Raw genomic sequence first — 21,755 nt, forward strand, 5'->3', positions numbered from 1 at the left:
CACTGACATCACAAATGAGCTTCAAGCCCTCGGCGCCACTGAGATCACCAAACATGAAATCGTCAAGACGCTGCTGAGATCACTTGATAGTTCGTTTGACATCCTAGCCCTGATGATTCAAGAACGTCCTGATTTCAAGACACTCGATCCGTCTGACATACTTGAGAGGCTCAACACACATGAGTTTCAGCTTTCTGAGAAAAGAGATATCTACGGTCCAAACTATGGGCGAACTCGTGCCTTGAAGGCAAAAGCTGTTTCCTCATCTGAAGAAGAATCTGACAGCAGTTCTGATGATCCTGAAGACATTGGAAGAGAACTTGCAATGCTAGTGAAGAAGTTCCAAAAATTCACCAAGAAGAAAGGCTTCAGAAAATCTTCACGATCAAGCTCAAGGAATGATGAAGCTTCTGCTCATGACTACAAGAAGAAAACATGTCACAAGTGCAAGAAAACTGGACACTTCATCTCTGAGTGTCCACAGTGGGACAATGAGAACAGAAGGAAGAAGAAGAGCAAGGAATATGATTCTGACGACAAGAAGAAGAAGAAATACTCAAAGTCTTCTTCCAAGTCTTCCTCAAAGTCTTCATCACACAAGAAGAGCTCATCTGGCAAGGCACGTGCGTTTGTTGGCAAGGAAATGGATTCAGAGGAGGAGTCCGCTTCTGAGGAGGCAGAGGTGGAGTCTGAGGAGGAGTCTGATTCTGGCATTGCGAGTCTGGCTACAGCATACGTCGCCAAGTCCATCTTCAACACTGAAGACAATGACTGCATCACCGACACCGATGCAAATGACAAGAACGACTCCACTCCTACCTACTGCTTCATGGCACGCGGTGCCAAGGTAAACACACGCACTACTCGCTATCAAACATCTAGTGACGATGACTCTGACTGTGATTCAAAACCCAGCTACAAAACACTTGCTAAAATTGCAACTGAACAACAGAAAGCTATGGAACATATTCAAAAACTGTTAGACAGAAGCGATGATCTGTTGGGTGCTGAAATGACTCGATCTGAATCCTTAATTGAAGACATAAAAAATCTTCACGTTAAGTATCAGGAACTTGAAGATCGTCTTGATACTCTCTCAACAACTCATGAAAAGCTTTCCTATGATTATCTTCAAAGGAAGCAAGAACTTGAGAAATTGAGAGCGGCTCATGAAGATCTTCAAAAGGAAAACGAGTCACTTCGCGCCGAACAGATCAGTTCCGCTCAGGAAGGATTTGAACCACCATGTCTTAAATGCATTGAGCGTGATAATGCTACTTCTGTTGCTGAATGTTCCACTGCTACTGCTGTTGCAATATCTTCAACTGTTGATGTGGTAACTAACCCCTCTGCTGAGGATACCACTGCTATTGCTGATGAGAATGCTAGGTTGAAGACATTGCTTGAAACAGGGATGTACAAAAGTCTTAAAGGACATCAGACATTATGTGATGTCCTCAAGAAGCAGATTCTGAACCGAAACCCTAGGAAAGAGGGTGTTGGGTTCGTGAGGAAAATAAATGCAGATGGCTCTTACTGGAAACCTGAGCAGTACCCCAAAACCACATGGGTTGCTGCAAAGGAACTTTCAGCAGATCCATCCAATTTATCTGGCTTCACTTGTGCTAACCCCATTATCATTGATGAATCCTTTGATGCAAACTATAAACTGTTTAAGAATCAGAATGGTGAAGTGTTTGCCAGGTACATTGGTACTAACTGCAGGAATGGACCGCCTATGAAGAAGATCTGGGTTCCGAAAAAGTGTCTGGAAAATCTTCCTGTGAATGTCTTCATGACACCTCACTTGAAGAAGACAAACCTCAGACCAAAGGCTTCATACGGTCCAAAGGCTTCATACAAACAGAGGACTCACCTGAGTCACACTAACGCAAATGTTTTGCAGGGAAACCATACTCAGGCATATGAATATGAGAGCGGTTCTTCGAACCGTCATGTTCATATGACCAAAAATTATTCTGCTTATTCCTATGAGTATTATTGTCCACCTGCTAGACTGTTTGCTAAGGCTTCAAAGCCAAAATTCTCAGATGCTGCACTTAGACTTATTGCTTCTAAGCCACCCTTGAAGATGTGGGTGGTTAAGAAAGCTTAACTCTCTTTTGCAGGGAAAGGTCTCCAGCAGAAAAACAAAATCTTCTGATGCTATTGCTGGGGACCTTAAAAATCTTGTAGGGCGCAAGATAAAATGCCCGAATGGCATCATTATGTACTTCGTTCCTGAATCGCATGCTACTCTCCCTATTAGTCCTAATCTGGATCTAAGTTTTCATAACCCACTGGTTCGTCAAATGTTTTTGCTTCACAATTCTCTTCGTGAAGCCTATCCCCCTAACTGCACTGTAGGGTACGACACCAGCGACTTCAAAGTCTTCAGAATGGATTATTGACAGTGGGTGTACAAATCACATGACTGGCAAAAGAAGCCTTCTTATGGACTCAACCTTACGTCCATCCGACAAGAGCCACATCACATTTGCTGACACTGGTAAAAGTAAGGTATTGGGTCTAGGTAGAGTTGCAATCTCAAAGGATCAACACATGGATAAAGTCATGCTTGTTGAATCCCTTGGCTTCAACTTAATGTCTGTCTCAATGCTTTGCGATTTGAACATGATCGTAATGTTTGGAAAATATCGTTGCCTGGTACTAATGGAATCTGACAAGTCTCTAGTGTTTGAAGGGTATCGGAAAGATGATTTGTACGTGGTAGATTTCTCAGCAGGGCCACAACTTGCAGTATGTCTTCTTGCAAAAGCTTCAGAATGCTGGCTTTGGCATCGGAGGCTTGGGCATGCTGGCATGAGGAACCTCCACACCCTTGCGAAGAAGAAGCATGTCATAGGCATCGAGGGCGTCAAGTTCAAGAAAGATCACTTATGCGGTGCCTGTGAAGCAGGGAAGATGACAAGGGCAAAACATCCTTCGAAGACAATCATGACTACTACACAACCCTTCGAACTGCTCCACATGGATCTTTTCGGTCCCACTCACTACTCAACTTTTACTACTTCTGCTTGCCTCTATGGCTTCGTCATTGTTGATGATTACTCTAGATATACTTGGGTGCACATAATCCTTTACAAGACTGAAGTGCAGGATGTCTTCAGACGCTTCGCCAATCGAGCTATGAACAATTTTGGCGCCAAGATAAAGCACATCAGAAGTGACAATGGCACTGAATTCAAGAACACTGGCCTTGATACATATCTTGATACCTTGGGCATCACACATGAATTCTCAGCTCCGTACACGCCACAGCAGAATGGCGTCGTCGAACGCAAGAACAGAACACTCATTGAGATGGCCAGAACAATGCTAGATGAATACAAGACTCCAAGAAAATTCTGGACTGAAGCCATTGACACTGCATGCCATACAATCAATCGTGTTTATCTTCACAAGCTTCTGAACAAGACATCTTATGAACTCCTAACTGGCAAGAAGCCAAATGTCAGTTACTTCAGAGTATTTGGCGCAAGGTGCTGGATCAAGGACCCACACCACACCTCAAAGTTTGCACCAAAAGCACATGAGGGCTTTATGCTTGGATATGGAAAGGATTCGCACTCCTACAGAGTCTTCAATCTCTTTCATTACAAAGTGGTTGAAACAGTGGATGTGCGGTTCGATGAGACAAATGGTTCACAAAGAGAGCAACTGCCAAATGTGCTAGATGAAGTTCCAGCTAGTGAATCAATCAAGCTTATGGGAACTGGAGAGATTATACCTTCTGAAGCTCATCCTGAAGAAGAACTTATCATCTCAGCACCTGATCAACATGAAGACAATGCTCAGCCTGAAGACATTCCTCCCAACAACAACACAGATCAGCAAGAGCAAAGTCTTCGCCCTGTACATCCTCGTGTTGCCAATGAAGTGCAGATTGACAGAATAATTGACAGCATCAATGCACCTGGTCCACTCACTCGTTCAAGGGCAACTCAGCTAGCAAATTTCTGTGGGCACTTCGCATTCGTATCAATATCAGAACCCAAGAAAGTTGAAGAAGCCTTCATGGAACCTGAATGGATTCAAGCTATGCAAGAAGAGCTTCAACAGTTTGAGCTGAATAATGTATGGGAACTGGTTAAGCGTCCTGATCCACGGAAGCACAACATAATAGGCACCAAATGGATATACCGCAACAAGCAAGATGAGCATGGTCAAGTTGTCAGAAACAAAGCTCGTCTCGTTGCTCAAGGATATACTCAAGTGGAGGGCATTGACTTCGATGAAACATTTGCTCCTGTGGCTAGGCTTGAAGCCATACGCATACTGCTGGCCTATGCAAATCATCATAACATACTTCTATATCAAATGGATGTGAAAAGTGCCTTTCTCAATGGCAAGATTGAAGAAGAAGTGTATGTTGCACAACCACCTGGCTTTGAAAATCCAAAACATCCTGACATGGTATACAAGCTCAACAAGGCACTGTATGGCCTCAAACAAGCCCCTAGGGCCTGGTATGACACACTCAAATACTTCCTGAAGAGCAAAGGCTTCATACCTGGTTCCCTGGATCCCACTCTTTTCACGAAGACATATGATGGTGAACTGTTTGTGTGCCAAATATATGTGGATGACATTATCTTCGGCTGCACCAATCAGAAGTACAGTGAAGAGTTTGGATATATGATGCAAGAGCAATATCAGATGTCCATGATGGGGGAGCTGAAGTTCTTCCTTGGTCTTCAAATACGACAACAACGCAATGGCATCTTCATATCTCAAGAGAAGTATCTCAAAGATTGCCTGAAGAAGTTCGGTATGCAAGACTGCAAAGGCTTCACAACACCAATGCCAGCCAAACATCATCTAGGTCCTGACGACAATGGTAAAGAGTTCGATCAAAAGGTATACCGCTCCATGATTGGGTCTTTGCTTTATTTATGTGCATCTAGGCCAGATATTATGCTTAGTGTTTGCATGTGTGCTCGATTTCAAGCGGCACCAAAGGAGTCGCATCACTTAGCTGTGAAGCGAATTCTTCGATATTTGGCTCACACCCCAACTCTAGGATTATGGTATCCAAAGGGCTCAGAGTTTGATTTGGTTGGATTTTCGGATGCTGATTATGCTGGTGACAAGGTTGATCGCAAGTCTACATCAGGCACATGTCACTTTCTGGGACGATCACTTGTATGTTGGTCTTCAAAGAAGCAGAACTGTGTATCTCTCTCCACTGCTGAATCTGAATACATTGCTGCTGGATCTTGCTGCGCTCAGCTTCTGTGGATGAAGCAAACACTCAAGGACTATGGCATTCATCTGAAGCAAGTGCCACTTACTGCGACAACGAAAGCGCCATCAAGATTGCCAACAACCCAGTTCAGCACTCGAAGACAAAGCACATTGAAATTCGTCATCACTTTCTCAGAGATCATGTTGTGAAGGAAGACATTGATATCATACACGTCAACACTGAAGAGCAATTGGCAGATATCTTCACCAAGCCCTTGGATGAGAAGAGGTTTTGCAAGTTACGGTGTGAGCTAAATATCTTGGAATCCTCAAATGTCCTGTGATCAGGCACACATCCTAACACTTATGCATATTGATGACTTAGATGTGCAACACACAAAGTAAAGTATATCTTCAATCAATGAAGACATACATTCTAAGTGTGAATACATTAATGTGGAATTTGACTTCGGAGCGCCACGATAATTGTGCGCCGTGTCTGGGTCTAATACTTCCTATACGGTGGGTAACGCCACCACCAAACGTTCCATTTTGAAGTGTTTCACTCATGGCGTTACCTTGCAATATCTTCACATTTGGTTTGGCTTCGAACTCAACATGTCTTCATGATTATCTTCACTACGTTGATTATATAGATATATACATACTAGTGTTCTGTCCTCTACAGCATTCACTTATAGCTATGTCTTCTTGGTTGAATCTTTTGAACTAAGTGAATGTGATCGGACCCTAATCTCTCTATGCTTTCTATCTCAAATTCTATCTCTCCAAGTCATATGCATTCTATTGAAACTGTCGAATGTCTTCACTGCGTCCTTGTCAGCAGAAGATATAGAGACAACCATAAAGTCCGTTTTCAATGCTCATTCCTCCACATAAAATCCGGAGAAGCAGGAACGACCGCCCGACAATTCAGGCGTGCGTGGGACGTGGAACAAACCCAAACTTCCGCTAACTGGCCACGCGTTCCTCAAATGCGAACCGCCAGGGGCACCTGTGTAATAGCACAGTGCCGCCCCTGAGCCTATAAATTCACACTTACCGCGGTCATTATCTCCTTCTTCCACCCTCGCACGAACCCTAGCGCCACCGCTAGCACTCGACGACGCCGGAGACGAAGCGCTTCGCTGCCGCAACCTCTCCAACGCCGTCCTCACGCCGACCGCGGACATCGTCCTCTCCGCCGTCGCCGTAGGTGTTTTCCGTCGCCAAGTTAGGGCACGGAGGACTGAACTGCTCGGCATCAACTCCCTTCCGTCTAGCAGTTCCAAGTGTGGTAAATAAAACTTCTTTTTACAGCCCCTTTGATCTCATGGTTCTGTCACTTTCTACCATAAGAAGTTTCTCTTCACACTAGTTAGATCTCTCACTGCATCTCATAACATGCCTAGTATATTCACTTGTGCTTCATAAAGTAGTTAGATTCCTCACTTGTACTGATCTGTGGGTTCGTACAAATCTGGAACCAACTTCTTATCTATGAGTGAATGTCTTCGCACGATGAGGTCAATGTCTTCTAAACTGATTAATCTTCAAAACCTTCTGAGAATGCATATGACCTCTTCCCCTTCCCTCGCACCTTAATGCTGTCACAGGTACATGTCCGTGGGAGAATCCTTCGGTTCTCATAGTCTGCATTCATTTGCAGAATTCCTACAGCATCACATAAACTCTCCTGAAGCCAGTTCCTGTTGGTCCAGAAAAGAAAGCCTTGAAGCCTTTGAAGTTTGAAGCCTTTCAAGTTAAAGTTTATGGCTTCAGAAGCAGCAGCAAGGAAGGGGGGCAGACAGAGACGTGAAGGGACTTCCAAAGATCTGCCTGAAGACTTGGCAGAAATGTATAAAACAGATCCAGAAGAGAGCTATGGGCAGCGCAAGACACGAATCCAATGGATTCCACGCTATTGGGCAGAACAGTGGTTCAAATACCGCTTCATCACTCAGGAGTATGCTGAAAAGAGTGCCATCAAGAAGCCATGGGGGGACATCTTATACAAGAATCTCGTACCCAGGACCAGAGATGAAGCCGTTGCTCAAGGCTTCTACCCATGCATGGTCCGAGGACCACAGCCTGATGATGCGCATCCGTCGTCACTCCTCTGGTGCCGTGATGACAATCTCTTCAAGCGCAACTTTCAATTTGCCCAACAGTCAGCGAAGCTAAATAAGAAGAAAATTGGGTTAAAATTCAACCCTGGACCCTCCGCACCAAGGGCAGATGGCACACGCGATGCGGAACCCAATGTCATCAGTCCGTTTGCCAATCTTGAGGGCCTGATCACCCACATCTTAGTCCAAGGGACTGCCGTGAATGACCCTCCAGCTGACTCTGATTCTGATGAATCTCCTGCTGTGCCGAAGCCAAAGCAGACGAAGAGACCAAAAGCTTCAAAGCCGGCCCCTGCCTCAAAAATCTCAAGGGCGAAGCCATTGAAAACTGCACCTCCTGAAGTCAGTGTGCAGTCTGAAGACGTATCCCGCGTCTCCAAGCCCCTGAAGGAAAAGGAGCCCCAGCAACAAACAAGCAAAGAGCTCACTGCTGCTGCCATTCTGCGCAGTGAAGCCATTGATCTATCAAGCGATGAAGATCTGGGAGATGACGCTCTAGAGCAACTTATCAAAAGCAAAGAAGAAGCTGAAATCTTCAACAATCTGCCTCTCTTTGATGTCGCCATCATCCACAGCTTCATCGATGAATGGTTTGACTCACCAGACATAAGCTTCAATGATCTGCAGCTGCCTGTTGGCCTCAGCGTCGCCTTTCAAGGCGGAATTGCTTCAGAACTGGCCATTGCTCAGCGTATTGTTAAGATGAAGCAGAAAATTGATCACGAAAAGGCTCAGTTCAAGAAGCACATGGCCAGCCTCAGTGTGCAGGGAGTGAGGAGCTTCAAAATCATGCTGCATGAGCTTAAAGAAAACTTTCTGAAAAAGCATGCTGAAGCTCAGGGCTCGTGTGAAAGGATGAAGTCTTTGGCAGAAAAATGTGTTCAAGCCTACAACGAGGCTGAAAAGCGCAAGGCACTTGGGCGTCGTGGAATCGACCCAAGATGGCCGCAAAGAAGAAAAAGGAGCCTGCTGTGAATGAACCAGAGGCACCTCGGCAAGAAGCGGTTCAAATTGTCTTCCCCACTGCAGCAACTGGCTCGAAGCCAAAGAGGCGGTCAACAGCTTCAGAGCTAAAGAAGACAAGAACTGCAGAGGCTGAAGCCAGAAAAAGGAAGAGCTCTGAAGCCTCTCCTACTGCCCCCAGCAAAAAGAAACGCAAGATCAAGAAATCTCGGGCTGCTCCCACAGAGCCCTTGATAGTTGAACCTCTCTCTGTCCTTCACCCCAATACAGAAAGGAGACTGACAGTTCATGAGCCTGCTCCCACAGAGGCTCCTGAAGCTGAAGATATTCCAGTAGCCGACCCCATCGCTGCTGAAGACATTGGTCATCAAGACAATGTACAAGATGATGCAGCCCTTCCTCAGCTTGAAACAAGCGAACTCATCAGTATTGGTCGTCCTCTGACGCCAATGGCACAAGATGAATCATGGGCGGATCGCCCTCAGGAGGAAGAAGACTTTGAGGTCCAGCCCACTCCGACCCCACAAGCGTCGTCTGTGTTCCGTAGGCTTCGCAAAGGTCCACGGCCTCAAGTCCATACTGCAGAAATTCCGGCTGCATCAGCCGAAGACAATGAAGAAGCACCACCAGAACCCACTTCCCCGCTCCATCAAGATGCAGTTCTCCAGGAGAACGTGCCTGAGGTTGTCCCTCCAACTACACAAGCGGAGGAAGAAAATGTTGCGGCTGCCACCACAAACACTGAAGCCAATGTGGAGCCCGCCCCACCAAATGCTTCAGCGGACAGTGAAGCTACTGAGCCAGACACTTCTGTTCCTGAGTCTGCTGCAGGTCCTCAATTCGATTATCATATTGAGCACAGGCCTCATGTTCAGAAGCCAGTCCCAAGGCTGCCAAGGTTCCCAGGTCCTGCATCAGCACCTGGTTCCTTTGACATCAACAGCTTCAAGGCAGACAATACATTTTTCAATAGCTCCAAGAACCCCTATTCAAGGGAAAGGATTGTATCAGACAGGTTCTGGAGCTATTCTCAGCGCAGCTATTATTCATGCATCTTATACAACCAAGGCCGCATCTTTCCGCACAAGCGCCTTGAGGTTGAAGCCATTGTTGGTCTGCCATGTCTTGAGGAAGCTTTGGATTGCTTCAAGCAAGTGGGTCTGCTGCCGTTTGTGACTGATGAAGAGCACTGGAATGAAGAGCTTCTGCTTCAGTTCTATGCCACCCTCCATATCAAAGGATACAACAGAGATCCGAAGACTTGGATCCTGGAGTGGATGACCGGCAATGTCCATCATGAAGCCAATGCATTTGATATCATTGAGCTCACCGGCCTGCCCACTCCGGGCGAATTCTTCGAGGAAGGTTGTCAACTACATTCTGAAGCCATTGAGAGCATTTTCAGAGACCTGAACCAAATATGAGTCAGATGCTCTCAATGATGAAGCCATTGCCTCAGGATGCACCCTATCCAACTGAGTTCTTCATTGAAGACCTAGAGTACCTGCCCAGGACCATATATCACATCATCCGGCGGACTCTCTGGCCCATTAAGGGACACTCACCACATGCCAAGATTGAGGGTGCAATGAAGACTCTCATATTCTATATCCTGCATGGCAAATGCTTCAACGCACAGGATCTCTTCATACGCCAACTTGCAGCGTCAGGCTCAGAATTATTTGGTTTGAAATTCTATGCTCCTTGGGTGATGAGGCTAATCAAACTGCACTCTGCGATCTCGTATCAGCCCTCTGCCCGAAACCATCGGATCTTCTTGCCAGATGTGGATACCTCTACTGAAGCAATATACCCTGAGCCTGACAAGCAACCAATAAGTCTTCAGAATGCAGAACACCAGAGCTTCACACAAAATGTTGAAGGTGTTGAAGCCATATCCAGGGTATATCCGCTGGCTGGCACTACACGTGGACCAGCATCTACTGAAGCCACAGGCAGCACAAATGCTCCAAGACCCAAGAAGTGTGCTCGTGTCCTCACTGACCGAGAACTTCTTGTGGCCCTTCACCAAAAGCAAGATAGGCATCACGACTGGCTAAAACGTCAGATGAAGAGCCTCTTGGTGGATGTCAATCATCTTCGAAACCTTGCCACCAAGAATGCCTTCGTTACACACGAAACCTGCCGTCGTACATGGAAAGGGCTCTCAATGATGTGTACAGAAGCTGAACTTGAAGAGGATGGCTTCATAGAGCGTTTCAAGTTTGACACCACACCTCCTAGAAGGGCTGTGATGCGCAACACACCATCACTTGAAGACTCTGAGTTTTCTTCATCTGCTGCCACAATTACTGCAAGGATCATTGATGAAGACGACGATGCTACTTCACCACCACCTGCTTCAGCGCCTCCCAGCTCTGCACCGCCAAACAACTCCACCGACCCTGCTGCGCCTGGGAACGCGTAGAAAACTCTATATCTTCAAACCTTTTTGGTAATTACTGACAAAAGGGGGAGAAGCATATGATGTTTCATAGTCTTCAAGCGGGTCAATATGGGCGGGTGCCTTATGTTTCGTTATATTTTGCTTCGTGTTTACAACTCTTGCTTTTGCTTCATTTGGTTCTTTGAGTTGTAAACACTAAAACTCGATGGTCGTCTGCTACTTGTTTGCCACTCTGTTTGTGAAGATAAATTCCGCATGTGCGACAATAAATTCCGCACTTATCTCATTCTGCAGACGTCCATTTTCCATTATGCATGTCATTATCTTCATATACGTTCACATGCATAGTGGATTGTCATCATAAGCTGAAGTGGATCTCCACAAGTACAACTTGCCATGTGCATTTGCATTCCAAAAGCAAATTAACTTATATGCACATCTTCAGGGGGAACCCTTTCAACTTATGAAGACAATTCCCTATCCTTTACAAACTTCACACTTTATATTCCCCGTTGAAAACTTCAACTAGTTTCTCATCAATCACCAAAAAGGGGGAGATTGTAAGTGCATCTAGTGCCACCCCTAGTTGGTTTTGGAGTATTGACGACAAACCTAGTTGAGGGACTAATGTGTTTGTGAGAATTGCAGGAAAACACAGGTAGAAGTCCCTCATTGATTCGGTTTTACTACCAGAGATGACCCCTAAAAATGTATGAAGACATTAAAGACAAAGGTGGTTTATGAAGATATTCACATTGAAGACTATGACAAAAGAAGACACGTTATGAAGCCTATGGAACTCGAAGACTTAGATCTTTCGTAGTTCTGTTTTTTTGTGTTGTGTCATAGGAACCACCGTACTGTTAAGTGGGGTCCAGGAGAACCAGTCAGAATGACTGAAGTGATGCCTAAATCAAAAACCTATGTCTTCGAGCGAAGACAATGAGAGCGAATCTTGTCCAGAGCCGGACAAGTCAGCTTTGCTTGTAGCCCAAGTAAAGTTGCCATGAGAGGTCGAAATCTGACCGTTGAGACACGTGTCAGTTCCTTAGTGACCCAGGGTCATTTCGGACAAATCAGGTTGGGTTGCCAAGTGGCTATAAATAGCCCACCCCCACAACCATAAACGGTTGGCTGCTCAGATTTCAGTGCACGGCTTTTGTCGTTTGAGAGCAACCCACCTCGAAGCCTTTGAGAGAAAAATCCCTAGTGAGGAGAAAAGCCCTAACCACCCAAAGCCAGAGTAAATTGGGCATCACTTAAGTCTTCGTGTCTGTGTGATCTGAAGACTTATTACACTTGAGGACTGTGAATCCTCCAGACGGTTAGGCGTCGCGTTCAGAACATCCAAGAGACATTGTGGATTGCCAGTAAACGAAGTTTGTGAAGGTTTGGGAGTCTACCTTGAAGACTTACCAGAGTGATTGGGCGAGGACTAAGTGACCTTAGCTCAAGGAGAATACGGTGAGGACTTGGTGTCCTGGACTGTGTGTTCAGGACTGGGTGTCCGGGACTGTGTGTCCTAAGGTTTAAATACCTAGCCGCTCCAACCAGACATACAGTTGTCACAGCAACTGGAACTGGTCCAACATATCATTGTCTTCAACGAGTCACTGGTTTCATCTTCACTTCCTTTTCTTACTGTTACACATTGTGAAGCCTTTGCATGCTTGCTTTATCTCTTGTCTTAACAACGTGTATGTTTGAACTGTTTGGCTTCATAACCTCTTCCTACCTGATCCTTATTACACTGCAGTTGTTTGTCATTGTACTTTCACTCTATTGAATACATGACCATGGCTGGCCTAGTGTAATCTAACTTCCGCTGCATAGTAAAAAGGCATAATCTTCGCTGTTTGTCTTCATAACTCTCACGTTTTGAAGACTTTCATAAAAATCGCCTATTCAGCCCCCCTCTAGTCGATATAACGCACTTTCACATAGCAACGAGAGGGGAGAGTGCTGTCTACGTACCCACGCAGACCGACTGCGGAAGCGTTGACACAACATAGAGGAAGTAGTCGTACGTCTTCACGATCCAACCGATCAAGCACCGAAACTACGGCACCTCCGAGTTCGAGCACACGTTCAGCTCGATGACGATCCTCGGACTCCGATCCAGCAAAGTGTCGGGGAAGAGTTCCGTCAGCACGACGGCGTGGTGACGATCTTGATGTACTACAGCAGCAGGGCTTCGCCTAAACTCCGCTACAGTATTATCGAGGACTATGGTGGTTGGGGGCGCCGCACACGGCTAAGGAATAGATCACGTGGATCAACTTGTGTTTCTTCATCTCTCTTTGGTGCTAGCCCTGCCCCTCTATTTATATCTTGAGCCCTGGGGTCGAAACTTGGAGTTAAAGCCTTCACAAAGTCGGTTTCACCCGATAGGCAAGAGTCCTCCTCGGACTCTAGGGCCAGACGCCAGGGATCCCGACGTCTGGACCCAGACGCCAGGGACCCTGGCGTCTGGCCCCTATACTCCGCAAAACTTCCTTTTGCACTTTCCAAAAACCTTGTGGGCTTTACCCTTTGGCCCAAATAAAGTGTTCTTGTACCCAAACATTTCGGGAAACATCCGGAACCCCTTCCGGTGATTTCCGGAACCCTTCCGGTGACCAAACACTATTATCATATATATCAAACTTTATCTCCGGACCATTCCGGAGTTCCTCGTCATGTCCGTGATCTCATCTCGGACTCCGAACAACATTCGGTACATCAAAATGCATAAAACTCATAACAACTGTCATCGTAACTTTAAGCGTGCGGACCCTACGGGTTCGAGAACAATGTAGACATGACCGAGACACATCTCTGGTCAATAACCAATAGCGGGACCTGGATGCCCATATTGGCTCCTACATATTCTACGAAGATCTTTATCGGTCAGACCGCATAACAACATACGTTGTTCCCTTTGTCATCGGTATGTTACTTGCCCGAGATTCGATCGTCGGTATCCAATACCTAGTTCAATCTCGTTACTGGCAAGTCTCTTTACTCGTTCTGTAATACATCATCCCGCAACTAACTCATTAGTTACAATGCTTGCAAGGCTTATGTGATGTGCATTACCGAGAGGGCCCAGAGATACCTCTCCGACAATCGGAGTGACAAAACCTAATCTCGAAATACGCCAACCCAACATGTACCTTTGGAGACACCTGTAGTACTCCTTTATAATCACCCAGTTACGTTGTGACGTTTGGTAGTACCCAAAGTGTTCCTCCGGCAAACGGGAGTTGCATAATCTCATAGTTATAGGAACATGTATAAGTCATGAAGAAAGCAATAGCAGCATACTAAACGATTGGGTGCTAAGCTAATGGAATGGGTCATGTCAATCAGATCATTCTCTTAATGATGTGATCCCGTTAATCAAATAACAACTCATTGTTCATGGTTAGGAAACATAACCATCTTTGATTAACGAGCTAGTCAAGTAGAGGCATACTAGTGACACTTTGTTTGTCTATGTATTCACACATGTATTATGTTTCCGGTTAATACAATTCTAGCATGAATAATAAACATTTATCATGATTATAAGGAAATAAATAATAACTTTATTATTGCCTCTAGGGCATATTTCCTTCAGTCTCCCACTTACACTAGAGTCAATAATCTAGATTACACCGTAATGATTCTAACACCCATGGAGCCTTGGTGCTGATCATGTTTTGCTCGTGGTAGATGCTTAGTCAACGGGTCTGCAACATTCAGATCCGTATGTATCTTGCAAATCTCTATGTCTCCCACCTGGACTAGATCCCGGATGGAATTGAAGCATCTCTTGATGTGTTTGGTTCTCTTGTGAAATCTGGATTCCTTTGCCAAGGCAATTGCACCAGTATTGTCACAAAAGATTTTCATTGGACCCTATGCACTAGGTATGACACCTAGATCGGATATGAACTCCTTCATCCAGACTCCTTCGTTCGCTGCTTCCGAAGCAGCTATGTACTCCGCTTCACATGTAGATCCCGCTACGACGCTTTGTTTAGAACTGCACCAACTGACAGCTCCACCGTTTAATGTAAACACGTATCCGGTTTGCGATTTAGAATCGTCCAGATCAGTGTCAAAGCTTGCATCAACATAACCTTTTACGGTGAGCTCTTTGTCACCTCCATATACGAGAAACATATCCTTAGTCCTTTTCAGGTATTTCAGGATGTTCTTGACCGCTGTCCAGTGATCCACTCCTGGTTTACTTTGGTACCTCCCTGCTAAACTTATAGCAAGGCACACATCAGGTCTGGTACACAGCATTGCATACATGATAGATCCTATGGCTGATGCATAGGGAACATCTTTCATATTCTCTATCTTCTGAAGTGGTCGGGCATTGAGTCTTACTCAACTTCACACCTTGTAACACAGGCAAGAATCCTTTCTTTGCTTGATCCATTTTGAACTTCTTCAAAATATTGTCAAGGTATGTGCTTTGTGAAAGTCCAATTAAGCGTCTTGATCTATCTCTATAGATCTTTATGCCTAATATGTAAGCAGCTTCACCGAGGTCTTTCATTGAAAAACTTTTATTCAAGTATCCCTTTATGCTATCCAGAAATTCTATATCATTTCCAATCAGTAATATGTCATCCACATATAATATCAGAAATGCTACAGAGCTCCCACTCACTTTCTTGTAAATACAGGTCTCTCTGAAAGTCTGTATAAAACCAAATGCTTTGATCACACTATCAAAACGTTTATTCCAACTCTGAGAGGCTTGCACCAGTCCATAAATGGATCGGTGGAGCTTGAACACTTTGTTAGCTCCCTTTGGATCGACAAAACCTTCCGGTTGCATCATATACAACTCTTCTTCCGGAAATCCATTCAGGAATGCAGTTTTGACATCCATCTGCCAAATTTCATAATCATAAAATGCGGCAATTGCTAACATGATTCGGACAGACTTAAGCATCGCTACGGGTGAGAAGGTCTCATCGTAGTCAACCCCTTGAACTTGTCGAAAACCTTTTGCGACAAGTCGAGCTTTGTAGACAGTAACATTACCGTCAGCGTCAGTCTTCTTCTTGAAGATCCATTTATTCTCAATTGCTTGCCGATCATCGGGCAAGTCAACCAAAGTCCATACATTGTTCTCATACATGGATCCCATCTCAGATTTCATGGCTTCAAGCCATTTTGCGGAATCTGGGCTCACCATCGCTTCTTCATAGTTCGTAGGTTCATCATGATCTAGTAGCATGAATTCCAGAACAGGATTACCGTACCACTCTGGCGTGGATCTTACTCTGGTTGATCTACGAGGTTCAGTAGTATCTTGATCTGAAGTTTCATGATCATTATCATTAGCTTCCTCACTAACTGGTGTAGGTGTCACTGGAACGGTTTTCTGTGATGTACTACTTTCCAGTAAGGGAGCAGGTATAGTTACCTCGTCAAGTTCTACTTTCCTCCCACTCACTTCTTTCGAGAGAAACTCCTTCTCTAGAAAGTTTCCGAATTTAGCAACAAAAGTCTTGCCTTCGGATCTGTGATAGAAGGTGTATCCAATAGTTTCCTTTGGATATCCTATGAAGACACATTTCTCCGATTTGGGTTCGAGCTTATCAGGTTGAAGCTTTTTCACATAAGCATCGCAGCCCCAAACTTTCAGAAACGACAACTTTGGTTTCTTGCCAAACCATAGTTCATAAGGCGTCGTCTCAACGGATTTTGATGGTTCCCTATTTAACGTGAATGCCGCCGTCTCTAGAGCGTAACCCCAAAACGATAGTGGTAAATCAGTAAGAGACATCATAGATCGTACCATATCTAGTAAAGTACGATTACGATGTTCGGACACACCATTACGCTGTGGTGTTCCGGGTGGCGTGAGTTGCGAAACTATTCCACAATTTTTCAAATGTACACCAAACTCGTAACTCAAATATTCTCCTCCATGATCAGATCGTAGAAACTTTATTTTCTTGTTACGATGATTTACAACTTCACTCTGAAATTCCTTGAACTTTTCAAATGTTTCAGACTTATGTTTCATTAAGTAGATATACCCATATCTGCTTAAATCATCTATGAAGGTGAGAAAATAACAATATCCGCCATGAGCCTCAATATTCATCGGACCACATACATCTGTATGTATGATTTCCAACAAATCTGTTGCTCTCTCCATAGTACCGGAGAACGGTGTTTTGGTCATCTTGCCCATTAGGCACGGTTCGCAAGTACCAAGTGATTCATAATCAAGTGGTTCCAAAAGTCCATCAGAATGGAGTTTCTTCATGCGCTTTACACCGATATGACCTAAACGGCAGTGCCACAAATAAGTTGCACTCTCATTATCAACTCTGCATATTTTGGCTTCAACATTATGAATATGTGTGTTACTACTATCGAGATTCAACAAGAATAGACCACTCTTCAAGGGTGCATGACCATAAAAGATATTACTCATATAAATAGAACAACCATTATTCTCTGATTTAAATGAATAACCGTATCGCATCAAACAAGATCCAGATATAATGTTCATGCTTAATGCTGGCACCAAATAACAATTATTTAGGTCTAATACTAATCCCGAAGGTAGATGTAGAGGTAGCGTGCCGACTGCGATCACATCGACTTTGGAACCGTTTCCCACATGCATCGTCACCTTGTCCTTAACCAATCTTCGCTTGATTCGTAGTCCCTGTTTCGAGTTGCAAATATTAGCAACAGAACCAGTATCAAATACCCAGGTGCTACTGCGAGCATTAGTAAGGTACACATCAATAACATGTATATCACATATACCTTTGTTCACCTTGCCATCCTTCTTATCCGCCAAATACTTGGGGCAGTTCCGCTTCCAGTGACCAGTCTGCTTGCAATAGAATCACTCAGTTTCAGGCTTAGGTCCAGGTTTGGGTTTCTTCTCTTGAGTAGCAACTTGCTTGCCGTTCTTTTTGAAGTTCCCCTTCTTCTTCCCTTTGCCCTTTTTCTTGAAACTAGTGGTCTTGTTGACCATCAACACTTGATGCTCCTTCTTGATTTCTACCTCCCCAGCTTTCAGCATCGCGAAGATCTCGGGAATAGTCTTGTTCATCCCTTGCATATTATAGTTCATCACGAAGCTCTTGTAGGTTGGTGGCAGTGATTGAAGAATTCTGTCAATGACGCAATCATCTGGAAGATTAACTCCCAATTGAATCAAGTGATTATTATACCCAGACATTTTGAGTATATGCTCACTGACAGAACTGTTCTCCTCCATCTTGCAGCTATAGAACTTATTGGAGACTTCATATCTCTCAATCCGGGCATTTGCTTGAAATATTAACTTCAACTCCTGGAACATCTCATATGCTCCATGAAGTTCAAAACATCGTTGAAGTCCCGATTCTAAGCCGTAAAGCATGGCACACTGAACTATCGAGTAGTCATCAGCTTTGCTCTGCCAGACGTTCATAACATCCGGTGTTGCTCCTGCAGCAGGCCTGGCACCCAGCGGTGCTTCCAGGACGTAATTCTTCTATGCAGCAATGAGGATAATCCTCAAGTTACGGACCCAGTCGTGTAATTGCTACCATCATCTTTCAACTTTGCTTTCTCAAGGAATGCATTAAAATTCAACATAACAACAGCACGAGCCATCTATCTACAATCAAACATAAACAAGCAAGATACTAATCAGGTACTAGGTTTCATGATAAATTTAAGTTCAGTTAATCAAATTAATTAAAGAACTCCCACTTAGATAGACATCCCTCTAATCCTCTAAGTGATTACGTGATCCAAATCAACTAAACCATAACCGATCATCACGTGAGATGGAGTAGTTTTCAATGGTGAACATCGTTATGTTGATCATATCTACCATATGATTCACGCTCGACCTTTCGGTCTCCGTGTTCCGAGGCCATATCTGTATATGCTTGGCTCGTCAAGTATAACCTGAGTATTCCGCGTGCGCAACTGTTTTGCACCCGTTGTATTTGAACGTAGAACCTATCACACCCGATCATCACGTGGTGTCTCAGCACGAAGAACTTTCGCAACGGTGCATACTCAGGGAGAACACTTCTTGATAATTTAGTGAGAGATCATCTTATAATGCTACCGTCAATCAAAGCAAGATAAGATGCATAAAAGGATAAACATCACATGCAATCAATATAAGTGATATGATATGGCCATCATCATAATGGGCTTGTGATCTCCATCTCCGAAGCACCATCGTGATCACCATCGTCACTGGCGTGACACCTTGATCTCCATCGTAGCATCGTTGTCGTCTCGCCAAGCTTGTGCTTCTACAACTATCGCTACCGCTTAGTGATAAAAGTAAAGCATTACATCGCGATTGCATTGCATACAATAAAACGGCAACCATAAGGCTCCTGCCAGTTGCCGATAACTCGGTTACAAAACATGATCATCTCATACAATAAAATTCAGCATCATGTCTTGACCATATCACATCACAACATGCCTTGCAAAAACAAGTTAGACGTCCTCTACTTTGTTGTTGCAAGTTTTACGTGGCTGCTACGGGCTTAAGCAAGAACCAATCTCACCTACGCATCAAAACCACAACGATAGTTTGTCAAATAGACTCTGTTTTAACCTTCGCAAGGACCGGGCGTAGCCATACTTGGTTCAACTAAAGTTGGAGAGGCAGTCGCCCGCAAGCCACCTATGTGCAAAGCACGTCGGGGGAACCGGTCTCGCGTAAGCGTACGCGTAATGTTGGTCCGGGTCGTCTCGTCCAACAATGCCGCCGAACCAAAGTATGACATGTTGGTAGGCAGTATGACTTATATCGCCCACAACTCACTTGTGTTCTACTCGTGCATATAACATCAACATAAATAACCTAGGCTCGGATGCCACTCTTGGGTTTCGTAGTAATTTCAAAAAAATTCCTACGCACACGCAAGATCATGTGATGCATAGCAACGAGAGGGGAGAGTGCTGTCTACGTACCCACGCAGACCGACTGCGGAAGCATTGACACAACGTAGAGGAAGTAGTCGTACGTCTTCACGATCCAACCGATCAAGCACCGAAACTACGGCACCTCCGAGTTCGAGCACACGTTCAGCTCGATGACGATCCCCGGACTCCGATCCAGCAAAGTGTCGGGGAAGAGTTCCGTCAGCACGATGGCGTGGTGACGATCTTGATGTACTACAGCAGCAGGGCTTCGCCTAAACTCCGCTACAGTATTATCGAGGACTATGGTGGCTGGGGGCGCCGCACACGGCTAAGGAATAGATCACGTGGATCAACTTGTGTTTCTTCATCTCTCTTTGGTGCTAGCCCTGCCCCTCTATTTATATCTTGAGCCATGGGGTCGAAACTTGGAGTTAAAGCCTTCACAAAGTCGGTTTCACCCGGTAGGCAAGAGTCCTCCTCGGACTCTAGGGCCACATGCCAGGGATCCCGGCGTCTGGACCCAGACGCCAGGGACCCTGGCGTCTGGCCCCTGGACTCTGCAAAACTTCCTTTTGCGCTTTCCAAAAACCTTGTGGGCTTTCCCCTTTGGCCTAAATAAAGTGTTCTCGTACCCAAACATTTCGGGAAACATCCGGAACCCCTTCCGGTGATTTCCGGAACCCTTCCGGTGACCAAACACTATTATCATATGTATCAAACTTTATCTCCAGACCATTCCGGAGTTCCTCGTCATGTCCGTGATCTCATCTCGGACTCCGAACAACATTCGGTACATCAAAATGCATAAAACTCATAACAACTGTCATCGTAACTTTAAGCGTGCGGACCCTACGGGTTCGAGAACAATGTAGACATGACCGAGACACGTCTCCGGTCAATAACCAATAGCGGGACCTGGATGCCCATATTGGCTCCTACATATTCTACGAAGATCTTTATCGGTCAGACCGCATAACAACATACGTTGTTCCCTTTGTCATCGGTATGTTACTTGCCCGAGATTCGATCATCGGTATCCAATACCTAGTTCAATCTCGTTACCGGCAAGTCTCTTTACTCGTTCTGTAATACATCATCCCACAACTAACTCATTAGTTGCAATGCTTGCAAGGCTTATGTGATGTGCATTACCGAGAGGGCCCAGAGATACCTCTCCGACAATCGGAGTGACAAAACCTAATCTCGAAATACGCCAACCCAACATGTACCTTTGGAGACACCTATAGTACTCCTTTATAATCACCCAGTTACGTTGTGACGTTTGGTAGTACCCAAAGTGTTCCTCCGGTAAACGGGAGTTGCATAATCTCATAGTTATAGAAACATGTATAAGTCATGAAGAAAGCAATAGCAACATACTAAACGATCGGGTGCTAAGCTAATGGAATGGGTCATGTCAATCAAATCATTCTCTTAATGATGTGATCCCGTTAATCAAATAACAACTCATTGTTCATGGTTAGGAAACATAACCATCTTTGATTAACAAGCTAGTCAAGTAGAGGCATACTAGTGACACTTTGTTTGTCTATTATTCAGACATGTATTATGTTTCCGGTTAATACAATTCTAGCATGAACAATAAACATTTATCATGATTATAAGGAAATAAATAATAACTTTATTATTGCCTCTAGGGCATATTTCCTTCAGTGCTCGCCTGGCTAAACTGGGGCATAATCGCAATCGTTCTCCTGGTGCCGCCTTAGTCGATAGAGCGGAATGTAAGGCAGCAAAACACAGGAGCCGGGCAAACCCAACATTTGACCAAAGACATGACTCGGAGCTGATGCATATAAGGCCAAACTCGCGACGCCGAACACTACCTAAGGTATTCGGTCTTTGTGATTTTAAACGGGCTGAAGCGCCCTTTGTAATAAGCCTCTAGTGTCCAGGTACGTGCATTATTCTAATGAGGCCACATGCCAAGACGCAAGCCTCCTTCTCAGTTGCGCTGAGAATCCGAGGGGATGTGTATCAACAAGAGACAGTGAAAAAGGTTTACGCAGGGTCTTAATCTGAAAAGAATCCTTGGAACGGGTCTCTGCTGCACGTCTGCGCCTGTGTCTCCGTTGTGCCGTATCCTGGACGGGTGTAGCACGATGTTCATCTGGAAAATAGGGGAA

The sequence above is a fragment of the Triticum aestivum genome, chromosome 3A (genome assembly GCF_018294505.1).
Source record: "Triticum aestivum cultivar Chinese Spring chromosome 3A, IWGSC CS RefSeq v2.1, whole genome shotgun sequence".
NCBI lineage: Eukaryota > Viridiplantae > Streptophyta > Magnoliopsida > Poales > Poaceae > Triticum > Triticum aestivum.